Source organism: Rhinopithecus roxellana, chromosome 1 (assembly GCF_007565055.1).
Source record: "Rhinopithecus roxellana isolate Shanxi Qingling chromosome 1, ASM756505v1, whole genome shotgun sequence".
In the NCBI taxonomy this organism is placed as follows: domain Eukaryota; kingdom Metazoa; phylum Chordata; class Mammalia; order Primates; family Cercopithecidae; genus Rhinopithecus; species Rhinopithecus roxellana.
In genome coordinates, this window is record NC_044549.1 from 4,436,981 (window position 1) to 4,457,620 (window position 20,640).

Genomic DNA, 20,640 nt, shown 5'->3' on the forward strand with positions numbered 1-20,640 from the left:
AGTCACCTTCCTCCCTTGACACATGGGGATTACAGGTCTCTTCCTCAACACGTGGGGGTTACAATTCAAAATGAGATTTGTGTGGGAACATAGAGCCAAGCCATATCATAATATGTGTGCTTCTTTATTAACACATTTTATAAAAAGACCTTCTATGAATTCTAGTGTCTTCCTCTGTCATTACCTTTCCTATAACATTGGATTCCACATATGACTCACTCATTCCTAGAAGTGTTTTTTTCTTTAGCTTTGCCAGTCATAGTCTATTCTGGTTCTCTGTTTCCTTGTCTTCCACCCGGCCTTCAAATATGGGAAATTTTAAGGGTTCTATCTTCACACCTTTTCTTTTCTCCCTCTTAGACCCTATTTCATGAACTACGTTCTGATGACTCTTCCATCCCGACTTACCTTCTGAAATCCAGAAAATATTCTTAACCGGACATTTCCACTTGTATTTCTAACCAGAATCTCAAGTTCAACTTTACTTCTATTTTAAAGTAGTCAGTTAGGCAAAGATTTATCAGTTGTTAAGGGCAGAATTCATTTAATTATACTGCTGTCTTTATTTCACTTGCCACATTCAATCGGTGCTATCAGTTTTATATCATAACTTTAAAAGTTTTAATAAATATTATTTTCTCCTGTCATCGCTGTAGCATAAACACTTTTCGTTGTTTGTTTCATACTTGGATTATTGGGAACACCTACCTCCTGGATCCCCAAACACCAAATTTAGAGGCTCTGGAGAGTCATTTAGAAATGCAAATGTGATAAAGTCACTATCTTGCTTCCAAAAATTTACCATTTTCTCCATATTCCAAACCCACTGTCATTGTTTTCTGCCTAGTGCCTAGACTTCATTAAGTAATCCACAAAACACAAGACAGTTGAACATCTAACAACCCTGACTCCCTGAAACATGTAGTTTTGGAAAAGACAGGTTAAAAGGCTGGGAGATGGGGAATCTTTGAATCCTGGGATGTCACAGGGGCACCTATAGTGTGGAATAACTGGCGGTAAAAATAATCTGTTATTTGTAAAAGGTGTGTGCAAACTCCAGGCAGTTGCTTTACTGGATACATAAGAAAATGGCAAATGGGAAGAAAGAAAGAAAAAAAAAAGAGAGAGAAAGAAAGAGAGGGTGAAATATTCATATCCTTGGCTATTGGTATCTGTAGTAGTAGCTAAAATGAAAGTAAGACGGAGTGATGAGGCAGATAGTGGCCTGGGCCAGGTTGCATTCCAGCCAGCCTGTGCTACAGCCCCTAGTCTCAGACCCTCTTCCAAAGGGAGATGTTATGCTGAAATAACACATTGCAATAGCTAGAATATTTCAAAAGAGAATGAGATAAACAACGAGGAAAGATGAAAGGAAGGAAAAGGGGAGCGACTCCTCCCAGGAGGGGTGAAATAATTAAATGGTTATTAAGAAGTAAGATGCATAAAGCAGACATTGATAAGGGTTAAACATATTTAATGCAACACTTTTGGGAGTTGGGTGGGCTGATTAGATCTCATGTTAGTCCACAGTGTTAAAGAGCCAAAACAAATACGCTTTATTCAACCTAGTATTGGTGAAATTTTAAAAAACTGGAAGGCAAAGATGATGAAAAACCTGTCCTCAACAACAGATTTGTGCAATGGTCCCACAATCTATAAAGATTGATTAAAGTCAGTGTCCTTCACCTCAATGCCCGGTTGGGTACTCAAGGCCATCTGCACTTGAGGGAGTACAATGGTCAGTCAGTATATGGAAAAAAGATGTTACTAGGACTCCCTCTCAAGGGAACTCCATGCACTGTGGTTCCCAAACTTGATAAATTCCTACTGGGGACTAAAGTTAGGTTGGGAGGACCTAAGAAGCATGCAAGGGTTGATAGGATTAAGGTGAAAATTGGATGAAAAGTTGATATATTTAAGCAGATTTTATGCAAAATGCTTATGTCTTTTTATCTGGATGTATTATGGAAATGGATATTACATACGACTGGGGAATACTTTACCTAGTACTATGAAACAGAAGGCATGTAACAGACTTAATTGGATATGCTAAATGGAAACCAATAAGATGGCCACCCAAATTAACAACTTGTGTGGACAAGTTGTTAATTTAAGAATACCTGTTGGGCAAAATAGGTTAGAATGTCAGCATCTGGTTGTTTTATTTGGACTTGGTGGGACACATATTTTATAGGTGAAAATAGTTGCTAAATCTTGTAGATAAAACCACTTGAAAAGAGTCTCAGAGTTCTATGGCAAATGCCTGGGGGCACAACCCAGCATTAACTGCTGGGATTTTAGATTCCAGTATTTCCATTAGAGTGGCAAGTATTAGCTTGCTATCAGACGTTAATTGAAACTGCCCCATGCACATGATGTAAAATAATCTTGAAACCTGAAATAAACATATTATCTGGGGTGACGTCAATAAAGCAGTCCAATGGGAAGGATAGTAAGTAATTGGAACTGTTTCATGATAAGATGGAAATGGTTTGTATAGAAATGTAATCCCAAAGGAATGCCAAAAAAAAAAAAATATTCAATGTATTCACAAGTTATCTATTTTACTTTAGGACTGAAGTTCTAACCACCTGGGGATCTGCCTGATCGGATTGCCATTCACATAGCTCTTCTGTGACCACAAATGGATGGCTTGGTTTACGGATGGCAGTTCCAAGTGAAAGAGCAGCATCTTGTTTGGAAGGCTAACTACTCTGATCAAAGAAAGTAAAAGTAGACTAGCTTGGTGGGCTAAAAACTGCCTGCTGCTTGGCCCTATGGTTGAGTTTTTATTGACTCATGGCCAATGAGCAGCCCATGGCATGGTCATATGCTCAAGCAGAAAGGCAATGTAAAACTGTCCTACTAAAGGGATGAGATCATATGGGGAATGGTCCTGGGGAAATAACTTTTGGAATTTGAGGAGTGAATTGAAGTAGGATATGATGATTTTCATTGAAGGAAGCCTATTCTGGAATGAAAAATTGATAGAAGCCAGTGAGTAAACACCCTGATGTGTTTGCTTCAGGTGGCAATCGGGGCTTTTGAAACACATGAACCTTAGGGATCTGCATCAGTGCAGGTATGGACTATGTCTAGACATATTCCTCTTGTACGCTGTTAATCATGTCAATAGATTCTTCCTCATGGTGGTTTATCTCATGATGTGATGATTAATAGTGATTTGTGTTTTTTGTTTTGCTTTTATTTTTCATAATAGTTTCATATTGGGTTGTATGATTGCTTCAAGAAAAGAGTTTTTCATTTGTCTTTTTTGAAGCTCTGAGAATTCAAAGTTTCAAATTATTTTTTATGCTAATCACTCACATTGACAATCCTTTCACCAGACAAGTCGTGTAAATTTGGATTCTCCACATATGTGTGACAGATTTTTTTTGTCATGAAATCTTATAAAAATTTCTATCATCTCTCTTTTCGGTTGCATTGTGTCTCCCCAGCTCATCTTCCAAAGTGATATGCTGATGATCTAAACCCTGGTACCTGTGAATGTGAACCTAGTTAGAAGGTCTTTGGAAATGTAACAAAGTTAATATGAATTCAGACTGGATTATGAACAGCCCTCAGTGATTGGTCTTCCTACAAGAAAAGAGATTTGGATGCACACAGATATATGTAAGGAAGAAAATCATGTGAGGAAGGATGCAGATATTAAAGTGATAAAGCAGCAAAGCAAGGAAAGCCAAAGTGTTCTGCAGGAAGCAATTTCTAACTAAACTCTCTCTACTTCTTTTATTTTCAATGCAAAATGTCTTGGTTTGAAGCACAAGAAGTCTATATTGGTTCAGTACATGGTGGTGTTAAAAGCAGAAAGCTCTCATCTTAAAACCCTCCCCTACAAATAAACTATGCTCCCTTTATAGAAAAGTGTTCTTTACTAACATGTCATAAACTATTTTTCTGTAATACCTTTACTCTCCTGTCCTTTTCATTGAGATTCTTTTTTTCCATTCTTATTCCAACTTCTCTATTTTCATTTACTTATTTTTGAGATGGAGTCTAGCTCTGTTGTCCAGGCTGCAGTGCAGTGGCACAATCTGGGCTCATTGCAACCTCTGCGTCCTGGGTTCAAGCAATTCTCCTGCCTCAGTCTCTCCAGTAGCTGGGACTACAGGCACGTGCCAACATGCCCGGCTAATTTTTTGTATTTTTCGTAGAGACGGGTTTTCACCGTGTTAGCCAGGATGGTCTTGATCTCCTGACTTCGTGATCCACCCGCCAAAGTGCTAGGATTATAGGCGTGAGCCACCACGCCTGGGCCCAACTCCTCTATTCTTGAGCTAAGCCTCCTTTGAAACCCTCAGGATGAATTGCGCATTTTGTTTGTATTTCTGCACATATCAGGAAAAAAAATCATTAAAATATTAACTTATTCAAAACTCAAATTATATTTTCTTATTTTATAGCCCAGGGCTTTGCACAAAATACAATCTTTTTTTTAATGAGAAAACAGAGGACAATATTTTTGATATGTCATCTTTAACATTAATAGAAATTAAAAATTACTAAAAATAATTATATGACCTTTCAAAGATCTTTGTTCTAAAATAACATAATTAAAATGGTTTGCAACATTTTAATATAGAGAAAGGATTGTCCTACCTATTTTTTAAATGGAATATGTTCAGAGATGCCAGCATTATGTCATTATTTGAACCTAATGCTACACTTGAAAAATATATAAATCCATACTTACCATGCTCCCTGTAACAACCAACCTAGCAAGGTAAATCAGATGGCCTCAATGGAAGCATTTTCTATATTATTTTTCTTTGAATCCTCAGTATCATGGCACACAAAAAAGAGCTCAGAATATGTTGTATGAGCTAATGAGTCAGTGGATGCAGAGAAACGATTTATAAAAAATGATTTTTACAGTCAAAAACCACCAACGAAATACAACCTTGATACATCTTATGTTAAAGTAAGTATTTTTGAAATATGAGAAATGTATTGATTTCTGAATTATGTGCCAGGTTGCATTTTAGATGGCATTACAAGGCTGTTTTCCAATAGTATCTAGTACTCAATAGCCCTTCAATGAACTCATAATTATTTTGTATATGCTTACAGTTGCATTCATCTCTCTGCCATTCTTTCAAAGTTGGCTGTGTTCAGGAGAAAATCAAGCTGAACTCACTCAGTAAACAAAGAAAACTCTTTCCAGACCATGTGATAAGGAGAGTTTTTATTTGGCAGAGCCAAGGTCTTGTCTGATGAATTAAATTATACAGTCCATGACAACAAAAAATATATCTTATGCCAACTTTATTCAACACATGGATCATGGATTTGGCCTTTTGGCTGAATTATATCTTTAACAGTTGCTTTTGGGTTTGCTTCCACAGAGAAAATATTAACGTTTTTTCAAACCTCAGAATGACACCACCTGTTCATTTATTCATGGGATGGACATTTGCTGAACATGTACTACGTGGAAATAATGCCATTAGGAAGTTCCTATTCTATAGGAAAGAATTTTAAGAAAATTATAGTCTCCGTGTAACAAGTCTGCAACATATGTAAAATGCTACAGTTGTGCAGCAGATGAGGAAATTTTTTTAAATTGTCATGGGGCCATGAATAACCCAGTTGCTTTACTGAGATGACCCTTCAGGGCCATGTCTTCAAGTTGTACTGAGTAGATTTCAAGGACAAGGAGTATTAGACAGGTGTCTTTCCCCACTCTTAGTGGTCTATCTTGCTAAACCTATGTGCATCAGCAACCCTCTAGACATAACAACCATGGCAGATTCCACCAACTAATCAGAATTGGCCAGGCCTCAAGATAGTCTTTCTGTCACTTTTGTTGATAGAGATTATATTCTGATGAAACTTGTTAGAACTTACTGTAAGAGTAACCAAGAATATTCAGCACAGCGACATTGAGAAGCCAATCCAGTGAGAAAGACACATTTACTTGTCAATGTGACTTACATTCAACCATATCAACATACCTTGAAAATAAATTATATGTATATGTGTGTGTATGTGTGTGTGTGTATCCAGTTGATCCTTTGTATCTGTGAGTTCCACATCTGTCGGTTTGAGCCACTATGAATAAAAAATATTCAAAAACTAATAACGAACCAAAAGTGAAAATACAGCAATAAAATTTACGCAAATAAAACCAATACAGTATAAGAACTATTTACATAGCATTTACATTGTATTGGGCATTATGAGTAATCTAGAGATGATTTAAAGAATATAGGAGAATGTATGTGGATTATATATACCCTTACCATGCATTTTATATGAGGGACCTGAGCATCCACAAATTTTGGTGTCAAGTTTCCTTTGGAGGTGGGGGATGGGGCTTAAGCTGTTTTAGGATTTCTTAATTCTTTGTATTATAAACATATATTTGGTAGACATTTTAATAAAAGGAAAATCCATTTTAATTTTCTAATTACTTTGAATTATTTGATATAATATGGTTACAATAAATATTTGCTAAGGGTCCATGGGACATGCATATAAAATTAATATCAACTTCTAAAGCAGGCAACACTTTTTTAAAATCTTTAATCTTTTTAACCTTTTATAGAAATATAAAGAATTTGTATTGTTATATAACTGGAAAAGAAAACATACATATACTCATGCCAAAGCCAAAATTAGCATAAAAAGTAGAAATCATACACAACCTTTTATAAATACAGTGGATTTTGCACTTAAAAGTGTTCATTGATATGAAATTGTCTATCTAGCTCTCTAAATATGATTATTATACTTGTCTTAAGAAAACAACAGAACCACTCTCAAATAGCTTCTTTGGGACCTGTTACGTGTCTTTTGTGTTGACTTGCACTTTTTAAATCTGTAGCAATTGTTTTTCTCATAGTGAGTAACATTTTATTGGCACTGCTGTTAATATCATGTCTAATCAGCCATTAGTGGTTTAACTCACCACGGGAACTATGAAACTGTTGTTCATAAGATAAATATTAATATCATTTATTTTCTATGGCATTTTAACGCTAGAAACATTGCTGCTAACATAATTACAAGATGGTCTGGAGCTGTTAATTCCACAAAGTTCATTTGTGATTTCACTGGAATTCTGAGGATTATGATAGTCATGCAAAATAATGAGTGCCTCATTTTACTCACCAGAATTAAAAAGATGTTCACATGGTAGTTTTTTGTTTTTAAAGAGACTCAGTTATCTTTTATTCTTTTGTACATAATGACAGTGAAATTTGTTTTTAGATAAGATGCTTTTACACTTTCATTGACATTAACAGAACTAGAAAGAAATCACTGGCATAAAAATTTCTCCAATGTGAAATATGATGACTTACATTATTATATTCATTTTTCAAGATATCTGTTAGTATTTTTTCTGATAAAATGTTATAACAATTTTATCATTACTTTCATATATTTTTGAAAAAGATTTTCTCTACTATAATAACCTGAACACCCTAAAATACTCATATTTTACTCTTAGTAAATCTCTATGTATTTATAACTGTTCAAAATAATATTGAAAGGCTGACATAAATAAATACTTCTCTTGTATAATAAAATCATATTTTGTTTGTAATTTTTTGGGGGAAATTTTTATGTCATTTTTCTTCACTAATGCAATATCTCTTTTTGTTTTACCAAACTGTCATAAACCATTAGCTTAAACTAACAATAAAATTAAATCCCTTTAGTTTTAATGTCCTGCATTTTTTAATTTCAAAAGTTTCACTAAACATTCAATGCTTTTGTAGAGCTTTCTCTAGAAACCAAATTGTTATAACTTTCCAGCCTGAAAATACTTTATTTTGTTTACAGATTATGTGTGCATTCAAAATTACAGATCTTTTTCATGAATGCATTTTATCCTATGTATAACAATCACTGATTTTACTTTTTAAAGAGACCAAGAACTTGTTTTCTGATAGGCATGGCTATTATATATATATTCCCAAATGCAGCTTGAGAGATTGCCTTTTGCTTTTTTTTCTTGCCCCACTTTTTCTTTCTAGCTTTTCCCAGTTCTCATATGTAGATTTATTTTATTATTAGTATTCAATGGCCTGCTATAAACTAACTTCCATTGGAAATGAAAATAGGGGAGTAATTTGCAAGTAAGCTACACTTATTGCCTGAATCTTTTTACCTTAAAACTATTGAGAAAGATTATTTCCTTGACAAAATTTTACTTAGGCTTCTTTGAGCCCTCATTTTGAGTAGGCCTCATCCTTGGGCCATCTTTGGTCTGCTTAGTCCAGTTACAGCAAGAATCCAGCGAAGGCAGTTGAGGAAGAATTTCCACCTTCATAGCTGATAGCCTTCAATACCTGATCGAATTCCTTATATCACCCCTTGATAGCTGATCACCCTGGCTTTCCTTCTGTAAGACTCCTGTTAGATCACATTAGCAAAAGAAGCTCCCGATCCTTATTGTCTCCTCTTAGTAATTTTCCATCCACTGAGCCCTTACTTTGTTCCTTGACTATAAATTCCCACTTTTCCCTATTTTAGTCATAGTTGAGGCCAGTCCTCCCATAGCAATACCCCTATAGCAAATTCATGAATAAAGATTTTCATACCAATTTAATGAGTGTCAGGATTTTTTCCTTTAATACTGTTCAGGCTAATGTATACAGGTTAGTATTTGTATCTAATTTTTAAAAATCATAAAACGTTGAACAAATCTCTTTTCCTTGAGACCTTCAAATAAAGAGCAACAAAAGTTCAACAATATAGAGACTAAAAGCATATTGAGCCATAAACTAAATTAAAATAAAAATGAAAAACTAGGAAAAAAATATAATGATGACCCAAACATCTGACAAAGATCTTAATACCTGAAAGTAGCAAGGGCTTTTAAAACCCAATATAACAGACAAAACAAAAACAAAAACAAAAAAAAAACCCCAACAACAACAAAAAAAACAGGGCCAGGCGTGGTGGCTCATGTCTGTAATCCCAGCACTTTAGGAGGCCGAGGAGAGTGGATCACCTGAGGTTAGGAGTTTGAGACCAGCCTGGTCAACATGGTGAAACCCCGTCTCTACTAAAAATACAAAACACTAACCATGCAGTAGTGGCATGCACCTGTAATTCCCGCTACTCAGGAGGCTGAGGCAGGAGAATCACCTGAGCCTGGGAGGCGGAGGTTGTGGTGAACTAGGTCCCACCACTGCAATACAATCTGGGCGACATAGGAAGACCCTGTCTCAAAACAAACAAACAAATAAATAAATAAACATAAAAAACATAAAAAGTCATTAAGATAAATTTGAATTACCAAGAAAAATGATATGCAAATTGTTTTTAAATCTATGAAAAGATGGTCAAACATAGAGACTTCTAATTGTCTCTTAACAGACATTCTTCTTCTTTATTTAATAAAAATTAACATAAAATAAACCTGCATCATAGTTGTTTCCCTTACAGATGTCTGACCATGTAGCTAGAGGTCTCAAAATGACAGGGAAGTGCAACTGTTAGGTAGACATACAGAAAGTCTCCTTAAGAGAGAAAAGCACTTCTTTCAAAATCCCATTTTTTATTTTTTTATCCCTTTTTAAAATATAATTGATAGGTGAGTCTCCAGCAGTTGTTGGGAAGACGAACCTGAAACTGGAGACCTGATCCTGAATCACAAGCAAATTTGTGGTGCTGCCATTATCAGCCCTGGGTTACCCTAGTCTCATATTCAGCTTTATTTATTTGTTTGTTTGTTTATATACTTATTTATTGAGATGGAGTCTCACCTTGTCACCCAGGCTGGAGTGCCGTGGCATGATCTCAGTTCACTTTAACCTCCGCCTCCCAGGTTCAAGCGATTCTCCTGCCTCAGCCTCCCGAGAAGCTGGAATTACAGGCACCTGCCACCATGCTCAGCTAACTTTTTTAAAATTTCTCGTACAGACATGTTTCACCATGCTGGCCACGCCGATCGCAAACTCCTGATCTCAAGGTGATCCACCCACTTCAGCCTCTCAAAACGCTGGGATTACAGACGGGAGCCACCATGCCCACCCTTCAGTTTTATTTTTTAATGGCAGAGAACTGCAACATTGTGTGGTATCAGCTCCCATTATTTTAATTATTTTATGAGCACAAATCTTATTCTACATATAAAATTAATTCAAATGATTTTTTAGTTTTGGGTCAGCAAACATAAAAAATGGTTGAGACTATTTTTGTCTGGGTGTGGAAAGACAGGCAATCATGCATTATCATCATCATCATCATCATCATCATCATACTTTAAGTTCTGGGATACATGTGCCGAATGTGCAGGTTTGTTACATAGGTATACACATGTCATGGTATTTGCTGCACCCATCAATCCATCATCTACATTAGGTATTTCTCCTAATGCTATCCCTCCCGTAGCCATTCCTTCTGACACCATTCCAAAAATAGAAAAAGAGGGACCCTCCCTAACTCATTTTATGAGACCTGCATCATCCTGATACCAAAACCTGGCAGAGACAAAACGAAAAAAGAAAATTTCAGCCAATATCCCCGATGAACATCAATGCGAAAAATCTCAATAAAATACTGGCAAACCGAATCCACAGCACATCAAAAAGCTTATCCAACAATATCAAGTCAGCTTCATCCCTGGGATGCAAGGCGGGTTCAACATATGCAAATCCATAAACGTAATCCATCACATAAACAGAACCAATGACAAAAACTACATGATTACCTCAATAGATGCAGAAAAGGCCTTCGACAAAATTCAACACCGCTTCATGCTAAAAACTGTCAATAAACTAGGTACTGATAGAGTGTATTTCAAAATAATAAGAGCTATTTCTGACAAACCCACAGAATATTATACTGAATGGGCAAAAGCTGGAAGCATTCCCTTTGAAAACCGACACAAGAAAAGGATGTCCTCTCTCACCACTCCTATTTAACAAAGTATTAGAAATTCTGGCCAGGGCAATGAGGCAAGAGAAAGAAATAAGGGTGTTCAAATAGGAAGAGAGGAAGTCAAACTGTTTCTGTTTGCAAATGACATGATTATATATTTAGAAAACCCCATTGTCTCAGCCCCAAATCTCCTTAAGCTGATAAGCTACTTCAGCAAAGTCTCAGGATACAAAATCAATGTGCAAAATTCACAAGAATTCCTATACACCAATAACAGACAAACAGGGAGCCAAATCATGAGTGTATTCCCATTCACAATTGCTACAAACGTAATAAAATACCTAGGAATACAACTTACAAGGTATGTGAAGGACCTCTTCAAGGAGAACTACAAACCACTGCTCATGGAAATAAGAGAGGGCACAAGCAAATGGAAAAACATTCCATGCTCATGGGTAGGAAGAATCAATATAGTGAAAATGGCCATACTGCCCAAAGTAATTTAGATTCAATGCTATCCCCATCAAGGTATCATTGACTTTCTTCACAGAATTAGAAAAAAACCACTTTAAATTTGGTATGGAACCCAGATAGAGCCCTTGTAGCCAAGAAAATCCTAAGCAAAAAGAACAAAGCTGAAGGCATCACACTACCTGACTTCAAACCATACTACAAGTCTACAGTAAGCCATCATGCATTCTGTAGTAAATGTAAATTGGTGTAGTAAATGTAAATTGGTGTAGTAAATGTAAATTGCTAAAAATTCTTTGAAAAATATTCAGTGTCATCTCTACAAATTAAAAATTATACATTCTTTGTCCTCATTTAACAAAAGAAAATATCACGATTCTGACAAACTAAAGTCACCATTACTGCCAGAACTAAAATTAAAATTCCTATCTCTGGATAGAATGTTTTTATCAAAATAGTATACTGCTTTTAATACTGCTGTTGATCAAAACGCCAGCTTAATGAGTTACACATGAAGTTTCCCTCCTACTTTAATCATTTCTGTATCAGATTTCCAAAAGTTAGTCTCTTTTATAGTACAAAAGGCTGGAAAGTTACATAAAGTAAATCTCCATGTATTAGATTTTCTGATAAATGGAAGTGGGGAATGAGAAAGATTTGATAGTTATTGCAGAATTTGGGGACTCAATCCTAAATGCAATAAAGGATCATTAATGGATGCAAAATGTCCTGCTTCCTTCACATGTCGTAAGAATACGCCAGTGTCAATTACTATTAAATTTGACTTCAGTGCTAAAAGGCAATTTCTTTCCAACTCTATTTAAAATCAGAGTGTCATGACTCCAATTAAGTTATTGTGTATCATTAAAGCATTATTTTCTTGAACACATAATACACTTTTAAAGAAAGTTATTGATACAATCATGAGATTAAGGACTTTTTACCTGATTAATATCCACACATGCCTCAACATCTCGTTTTCTCACCATTTATGCTAATACACACTAATCTCCTTTTAGTCCTCTAGAGATCTACAAGTGTGAATTGGGTGGGGAAAGGAGATTCCTGCCTGTTCAAAATATGTTAATGCCAGAGGGATAGAAAATTATCAGGCTGTTTTGTATGTAAATGTTTAAGTGCATGCAGAAAACTGCCTTGCTAAAATCTGCTTTGAATAAGAAAGATTTTCATTAAAGATGAGAAAACATGGACCATGGTCTCTAGGGATGTACAGAAGAATCTACAATGGTAATCTAAAAAGGTAAAGACTATTAGGCAGATGGTGTCATAGAAGAAAAAAAAAAAACACCCACAAAACAAAACAGGGGCTTGAGCTAGGAAGAAAAAACGTCCAGATCCTCTTAGAATGATAAATAGAGTGGAACGTGCCCTTGTGAAAGAAGGAGGATACGAAATACATATTCATAGCTGGAAACTCATAAAGAGTATTTATTTGAATCATGGCAAATTAAAAGGAAGAAAAGATAATAAAGGTTAAAAGTCCTTAGAGGGAAGCATATTAGACAAGTCTTATGCCTTTGAACACTTAATTTGATATAGCACAATAAAAATATTAATTGGAAATTTTGATTAGTATTTAACTTTTATTATTAGGCCTAGTTTTATTCTAAAAATTCTCAGATCATGATTTTTAAAGACATACAGTACCCTTGGATAGAAAACACATTTTATTAAAACTTTTATCTAATTATGTCATCATTATCTTTACTTTCCATCCATGTTTTCCAAATAAGTTGTGTAAGTTTAGCATACAAAATTTCCTAAACTCCTAATTTACTCAAAAATAAAATTGTTGATGCAATGTTACTAGTTTTTCAAAATGAAAATTACTTTATTACTGGTTTTCTTTCAGTTTTAAAACAACCTACTCATCAATTATCAAACACTTAAATATACACACAGTAAAGTAAAAATAATCATAAGACCCATTATCCAGACATAAACATTGATAGCATTTTGGGAAAACCATTCAGAAATTACTCTATGTTATATATAGAAACTGTTACATATGTTATATATGTTATATATGAAGTTGATATATATATGCAGTAGAAAAAATTTATAAATGTTTTGTGGCCTATTACAATATTACAACTTTCTTTTCAATAAATATTTGTCTCTTTTATATGAAGCGTTACCATATAGTGAGCACATACTATGTGCCACACACAGTAAACACAGATGTAAGCAACATACAATTGATGGTAAATGTTAGTAGCTATGATTCTGTCACCCAATCTGTATATGGATCATGTACGTTAGTAATGATCATCTCCATTTTATGCATAAGGACACCTATCTTAGTTTCAGAAACGCTTTTCAGGTCATACAGTTATGATTTTTCTTTGTCTGATGTTGTCAGATGTTTTTAATATCTAATAAATGCAAAGTACAAGTATTTATTCTAAAATTAGTTAATTCTGTATTTTTGAAATTTTAGTTCATATAGTATGTCTCACCATGAAAGGTTGATTAATTCTTTTTGCATTTGCATTCCTTATTTATATAGTAAGAATAAATCCCTAGAATACAAATTGATAGTTCAAAGAAAATGCAATATTTAGATTTTAAGATACATTGATAAATTATTATTCCAAAATCCAGCTCATAATATCACAATCATACTGTTGTCATCAAGGAAAAGTTCAGTCAATATTGTCAGTTTTTTTCAATCTGATAAGTAAACAAAGGAGATCATTACTTTTGATATAATTTCATGTATACTTTCATTGACTGTTTTTGTTATTTCATAATCATGAATTTTCTATTTACTATTTTAACCATTTTTTATTAGGTATTGACCTTCTTATTGGTTGGTAAGAAGATATATTGGAGACATTCTAGTATAACATATTTGTAACTAACTTTTCTTTAGTAATTATTATTCTTGGAATTTTTTAATAAAAACTTCAGCATGATGATATTTACATTTTAATTTTGTTCAAATGTTGTCAAATGCATATTTTTAAATTTTAACATGACATGTAATCTATGATTTATTTATAAGGAAATTGATAAAGAAAAAACCATAAATTGATTTAAAAATTGGCAAAAGATCTAAGTAGACATTTTTAAAAAGAAGACATAACAATGTTCAACAGATATACGAAAATGTGCTTGTTTTCATTAATAATCCAGGAAATGCGAATCAACACCACAATGAGACATCATTTTGTATTTGTTAACACGGCAATTAGTAAAAAGACAGAGATAATGAGCGTTGGCGAGGGTGTAGAGAAAAGGAAACTTTCATCCACTCTTAGTGTAAATGCAAATTGTGTCATGCGCGTCCGTGTAAAGAGACCACCAAACAGGCTTTGTGTGAGCAACATAGCTGTTTATTTCACCTGGGTGCAGGCGGGCTGAGTCTGAAAAGAGAGTCAGCGAAGGGAGATAAGGGTATGGCCCTTTGATAGGATTTGGATAGGTAAAGGAAAATTGCAGTCAAAAGGGGGTTGTTCTCTGGCGAGCAGGAGTGGGGGTCACAAGGAGCTCAGTGGGGGAAATTTTTGAGCCAGGATGAGCCAGGAAAAGGAATTTCACAAGATAATATCATCGCTTAAGGCAAGGACCGGTCATTTTCACTTCTTTTGTGGTGCAATGTCATCAGTTAAGGCGAGGCAGGGCATTTGCACTTCTTTTGTGATTCTTCAGTTACTTCAGGCCATCTGGGCCTATAAGTGCAAGTCACAGGGGATGCCATTGTTTGGCTTGGGCTCAGAGACCTGACAAATTGGTACAGCCGTTGTGAAAAACAGTACTGAGGTTCCTCAAAGCATTAAAAAGAAAACTACCTTGTAATCCAGTAATCTTACTAGTGGAATATTTTCATAGGAAATGGAATCAGAATGTTGAAGAGATATCTGCACTCCCTTGTTCATTGCAGCATTATTCACATTAGCCAAGATGCGGAATCAACCCAAGTATCCATAAATGGACAAATGGATAAATAAAATGTGGTATATGTATACAATATGATAGTATTCAGACATTTTTTTAATGAAATTTTTTTAGTTAAAGATAATGTTGATAAACCTATAAGACATTATGCTCAGTGAAATAAGCAAGACACAGAAAGACAAATACTGCATTATTCCACTTATATATGGAATCCAAAAATGTCAAACTCATAGGCACAGAGAATAGAATTGGGATTACCAGAAGCTGGGGAAGGAGGGGTAGGGAAATTCTGATCAAGATTTACAAAGTTTAATTTATGCAAAATAAGTAAATTCAGGAGATTTAATATAAAATAATGTGACTGTAATTAACAATAATGTATTGGTACTTGAAGACAGCTAAGAGATTAGAGCTTAGAGTTCTTGCCATACACATAAAATTGGTAACTACGTGAGGTTATGGATGTGTTAATTAGCTTTATCGTGGTGAATACTTCATAATATATGCATATATCAAAATTTCAAGTTGTATACCTTAAATATATGCAATTTTTGGCTGACAAATAAGCTTGAAGAAACCTATGTGGTTTATCTATTAATCTTTTTTGTACTTAATTTTAATGTAATTTCACTGTAAATAAAGAAATTCTCCATGTGATTTTATTACTTTGAAATTTATGGTGACTTGCTGTAAGAACCAATAAATTATTAGTTTTTACATTTTTTCTGTGTGCACATAATAAGAATTTTGTTTGGTAATTGTTGAGCACCAGGACTCCAACATTAACTTCTAGGAAACAGGATGAAAAAAAGCCAAGAAAATTTTGAAAGAATGACCAAAGTAAAGTGGCTATAACCAAGATAATGTGGTTGTTGTCTTTTTAGCTAAGAAAGTTTTCCAAGAATGTGCATGTGACTACCTGTGTGACGTGGTGTTGACATTAGAATAGAATGGTTATCACTGAATTTGTCATGATAAAGTCAGTGGTTACTGGACAGTAGAAGTTTTAAGAAAGTGGAAATAAAAGCATCATCTGAGTAGTTCTACAACCAAATTGAGAGAAAGTGTTGGTTAAGAGATGTGTATGTTTAATTCCCTTAAGGTTACATGAAGGAAGATGATGTTTCTACTATTTTATTGTCCTCCCCAGGTCTTAGTTCAGAAAGAATATAACAAGTTCCTTCTTAGAAATTATAATTTTCAGAGAATTGTAGTTTTAGATTGGATTGAGTTAAGTGTATCAGACATGAATTAACTATGATTGTCCTTTTATTTATTTATTTATTTATTTATTTATTTATTTATTTTATTTTATTTTATTTGAGACGGAGTCTTGCTCTGTCGCCCAGGCTGGAGTGAGTGGCCGGATCTCAGCTCACTGCAAGCTCCGCCCCCCGGGTTCCCGCCATTCTCCTGCCTCCGCCTCCCGAGGAGCTGGGACCACAGGCGCCGCCACCTCGCCCGGCTAGTTTTTTTGTATTTTTAGTAGAGACGGGGTTTCACCGTGTTAGCCAGGATGGTCTCGATCTCCTGACCTCGTGATCCGCCCGTCCCGGCCTCCCAAAGTCCTGGGATTACAGGCTTGAGCCACCGCGCCCGGCCATTGTCCTTTCATTTATTAGTGATTACTATGACTACAGGTATACCTTGTTTCATTGCTCTTCACTTGGTTGCACTTCACAGGTACTGTGTTTTTTTTACAAATTAAGAGTTTGTGGCAACTCTATGTGGAACACGTGTATCTGTGCCACATTTCCAATAGCATCTGCTCACTTCATGTCTCTATGACACATTTTCATATAATTCTTGCATTATTTAAAACTTTTTCTTTTTAATTGTACCTGTCATTGTGATCTGTAATCAGTGATCTTTTATGTTACTATTGGATTCTTTTCGGGTGACACAAACTGTGCCCATAGCAGACAGTAAACCTGATTGATGAGTATCGTGTGTGTTCTGATGACTCCACTGGCCACTGTCTGGACATTCCTGTCTCTCCCTTTCCTCAGGTCTCCTTATTCTCTGAGACACAACAATATTAAAACTAGACCAATTAATAGCCCTACAATGGCCTGTAAGTGTTGAACACAAAGGAAGCATCACACATCTCTTACTTTCTTACTTACTTTATTTTTTTGTTTATTTTGAGTCAGGCACTTGATCTCTCACCCAGACTGGAATGCAGTGGTGTGACGAACATGGCTCACTCAGCCCCAACCTCCTAAAGTTATCCTCCCACCTCAGCCTCCCAAGTAGCTGGGACCACAGGAGCATTGCGCCACACCTGGCTATTTTTTTTTTTTTTTTTTTTTTAATTTTTTGCAGATACAGGGTCTCACTATGTAGCCCAAGCTGGTCTCAAACTTTTGGGTTCAAGAAATCCTCCCATCTCAGCCTCCCAAGGTTCTCACTTTAAATCAAGTGCTAGAAATGATTAAGCTTAAAATGAGGAAGGCATGTTAAAAGCCAACATAGGCTCAAAGCTAGGTCACAAGCTAGACCACTTGCTCCAAAAAGTGAGCCAAGTTGTGAATGCAATGAAAAAATTTTAAAGAAAATTAAATATGCTACTCTATTGAACATAAGAAAGATAAGAAAACAGTAAGAAATGAAAATTCTTTTAAACAGGCATTTCGTAAAATTGAGTATTTTTTTCTGTTCACCTGTATCATTTACAATTAGATTTTGCATTGCTAAGACATTGTGTCACTAATCTTTTAGTACAAAACCAAAAGAAAAACCAAAAAACACTGTTTTAAGTTTTACCTTCTTTAAAATGGGAATAGCAATGAAATCTGCCCCTCATGGGATTGTGATAAGAATTAAGTGAATTATTTTACTTCTCAAAAAATGTCGGGTATGTGTTCCATGCCTGTTAGATATTGTGTTTCCATATATTCTATGTATTAAAACCTCTGACAATTCAGAAATATTTTAGTAACAAATGCAATCAATAGTCTTATTCCTAGGTATTATTTTAATCTACATTTTGCACATTTTACATAAATTTTACATTTACCGACTTAGATGAACTAAGGATTAAAAGCACAACTACATGCAGAGCTATTAAATAGGTATAATCATTCTTTTACTACATTATTTTTGGTCTTCAGTGTCCATACATACTGCCTGTTAAATTATCTATAATTCTTGGATCCAAGAGGAAAGATCCTATAGAAGAAGAAGTCAGGAATTTTTAAAAATATTTTGAAGAAACAAGCCAAAAACAGGAAAGGTTATGTAATAAGAGGATTAAAAATTTACTTAATGTATCAAATAAGAAGTAATTTGCAATCACTAATGTAAAATTTTCATGGAATATTTGAATTGAATCCCAAATTAAGAAACATCAGAACAATTGTATGTCCAGTAGGTGGAAATAATGGGCATGTGATACACTTGCTTAAGTCCTACCTCTATAGGCTGTTTATTCTGGAATAGGAACAAATTTGAGAAGCTTACCAAGAAACAGAGAGGAAAAATTAGGTCTTCTATATCAACTAGATTAATTGATTTATATAAGATTTGGACATACATTTATCAGAAAATATATGTAGTTGCCATTTTATAATAAAAATTTCTAATGATTATTCATTCATTAAGCTTATTTTCACACCCACAAAAATCCCAAGTCGATATGTTCTGTATTGACTGAGAACACAGATATACAAAAGCTTCTACTTTTATATCAAAAAGATCAAATCCCAATACTACTGAGAAATAACTTAAAACTTTTAAGTGTCACATTCTGCATATTAAATAGGTCTTCATAGTTTGGGGATTCTACCTTCAATTCCACTTAATACTCTTTATTAATTGAGAAGACAGTTCAGTCCTTTGTAAATTTGATTTCAAATCACGTTTATAAAAATCTAGATTTATTTTTACTCTTTTATTAATTTATCAGAGCTTAATTTTGTAAGAGGTAAAGAAAAAGTACTTATTGTATAGCATACCTTACTCTGAGTGAAAAGTACATTTGCATGCATTAAGTGTTCAACTATGTAATTATAAATGCTGACATAGTAATTACCTGTTATAATTATGATACAGAATTAGTATAAGTGCATATAATTATGTAATTACATGAAACATCCATGTGGTAAAAAATCTCACATTATTATTAAAGGTGAAAATGGAAAATTAAATAGCAAAGTGAGTCAAATTTACAGGAAATATTCACGGCATTCACAGTTTACTTTGTTATTCTCTATTGATTAGCACTTGTTTATAATATGCACGTTAATTCTTTCTGTTTTTTTGAGTTATAAATGAAAGATAAAAGAAATGTCAAATTATCAAATTAAGTAATTTAGCACTTATGTGACTCTCTGATCACTTAGAATAATTAGTTCTCTAAAGATAAGAAATTTCCTAATGTCAACAATGCTAACAGAACTTGTTACAAAATTGATTCCAGGAAGACTAATTTGGACAAACCATTCTAAAATTAAAATAATTATCTCTGAAAAATGTTTCCATAGCTCTAAATGATTTCTCCATATTTTAAGTGTTGATTATTTATCTAGAAGTCTCATTGATAGAGTATTATCTTGCTTGTCTTTAGATATTTTATCTGTAATATTTGTAATTTTTTAAGTACTCATGGTAGAAAGTTGGTAAAAGCTGCTTTAAATTCTCATTGAGGTAAAATTATAGACTATTGCACATAGTGGCAATCACAAAATAATAACTTATTTGTATAAAAATTTATACAAATAAATTATTAAAAATATATTCATATGTTCATATAAACATATGTTACATAAGTGAAAAATTTAATGAATAATTGAATTAATAATTAATAATTAATTGAAGTATATTAACTTCAATTAATATGAACAGAACTTCAGTATATGAACAGAAGTATATAACACAGTCATTGGCCCATATGAATGCACTAACTTTCGTGTAGAGACAATTTCGAATAGTTTCTTAAGGAAAACGTACAGGCTAAAGTGAGAGGCCCTTATATTAAGTAGTGCCGAATGGCCTATTCAATGTTTTTAGGAAGACACCAGCGGCAGTTTCTGGAGTGTTTACAATATCACTCCTGCACTTCACATACAAATGTTGATACAATAAGGCTGTGCCAGAAAAGTGTAACCTTTTGATAAATTATACTGAGTTTATTGGAATACTTTTTGAGAATTGCCTAAAAGAGATACAGTCCCTTGTGTTCTCTTGGTAGTCCATATTTAATCAAATTCTAAGAAAGCAGCATATTGGAACCATATCAGGTTAACCTGTCATAGAATTGCATGTATTGAACTGCACTATTGTTTTATGGCTATGATATTAACCTTATCTGATGTTATAAAAATCTTTGTATCTAAACATGACAATGCCAAGGAAAAGTCCATAGAAAAAAAATTATGTGTTAGTCTGCAC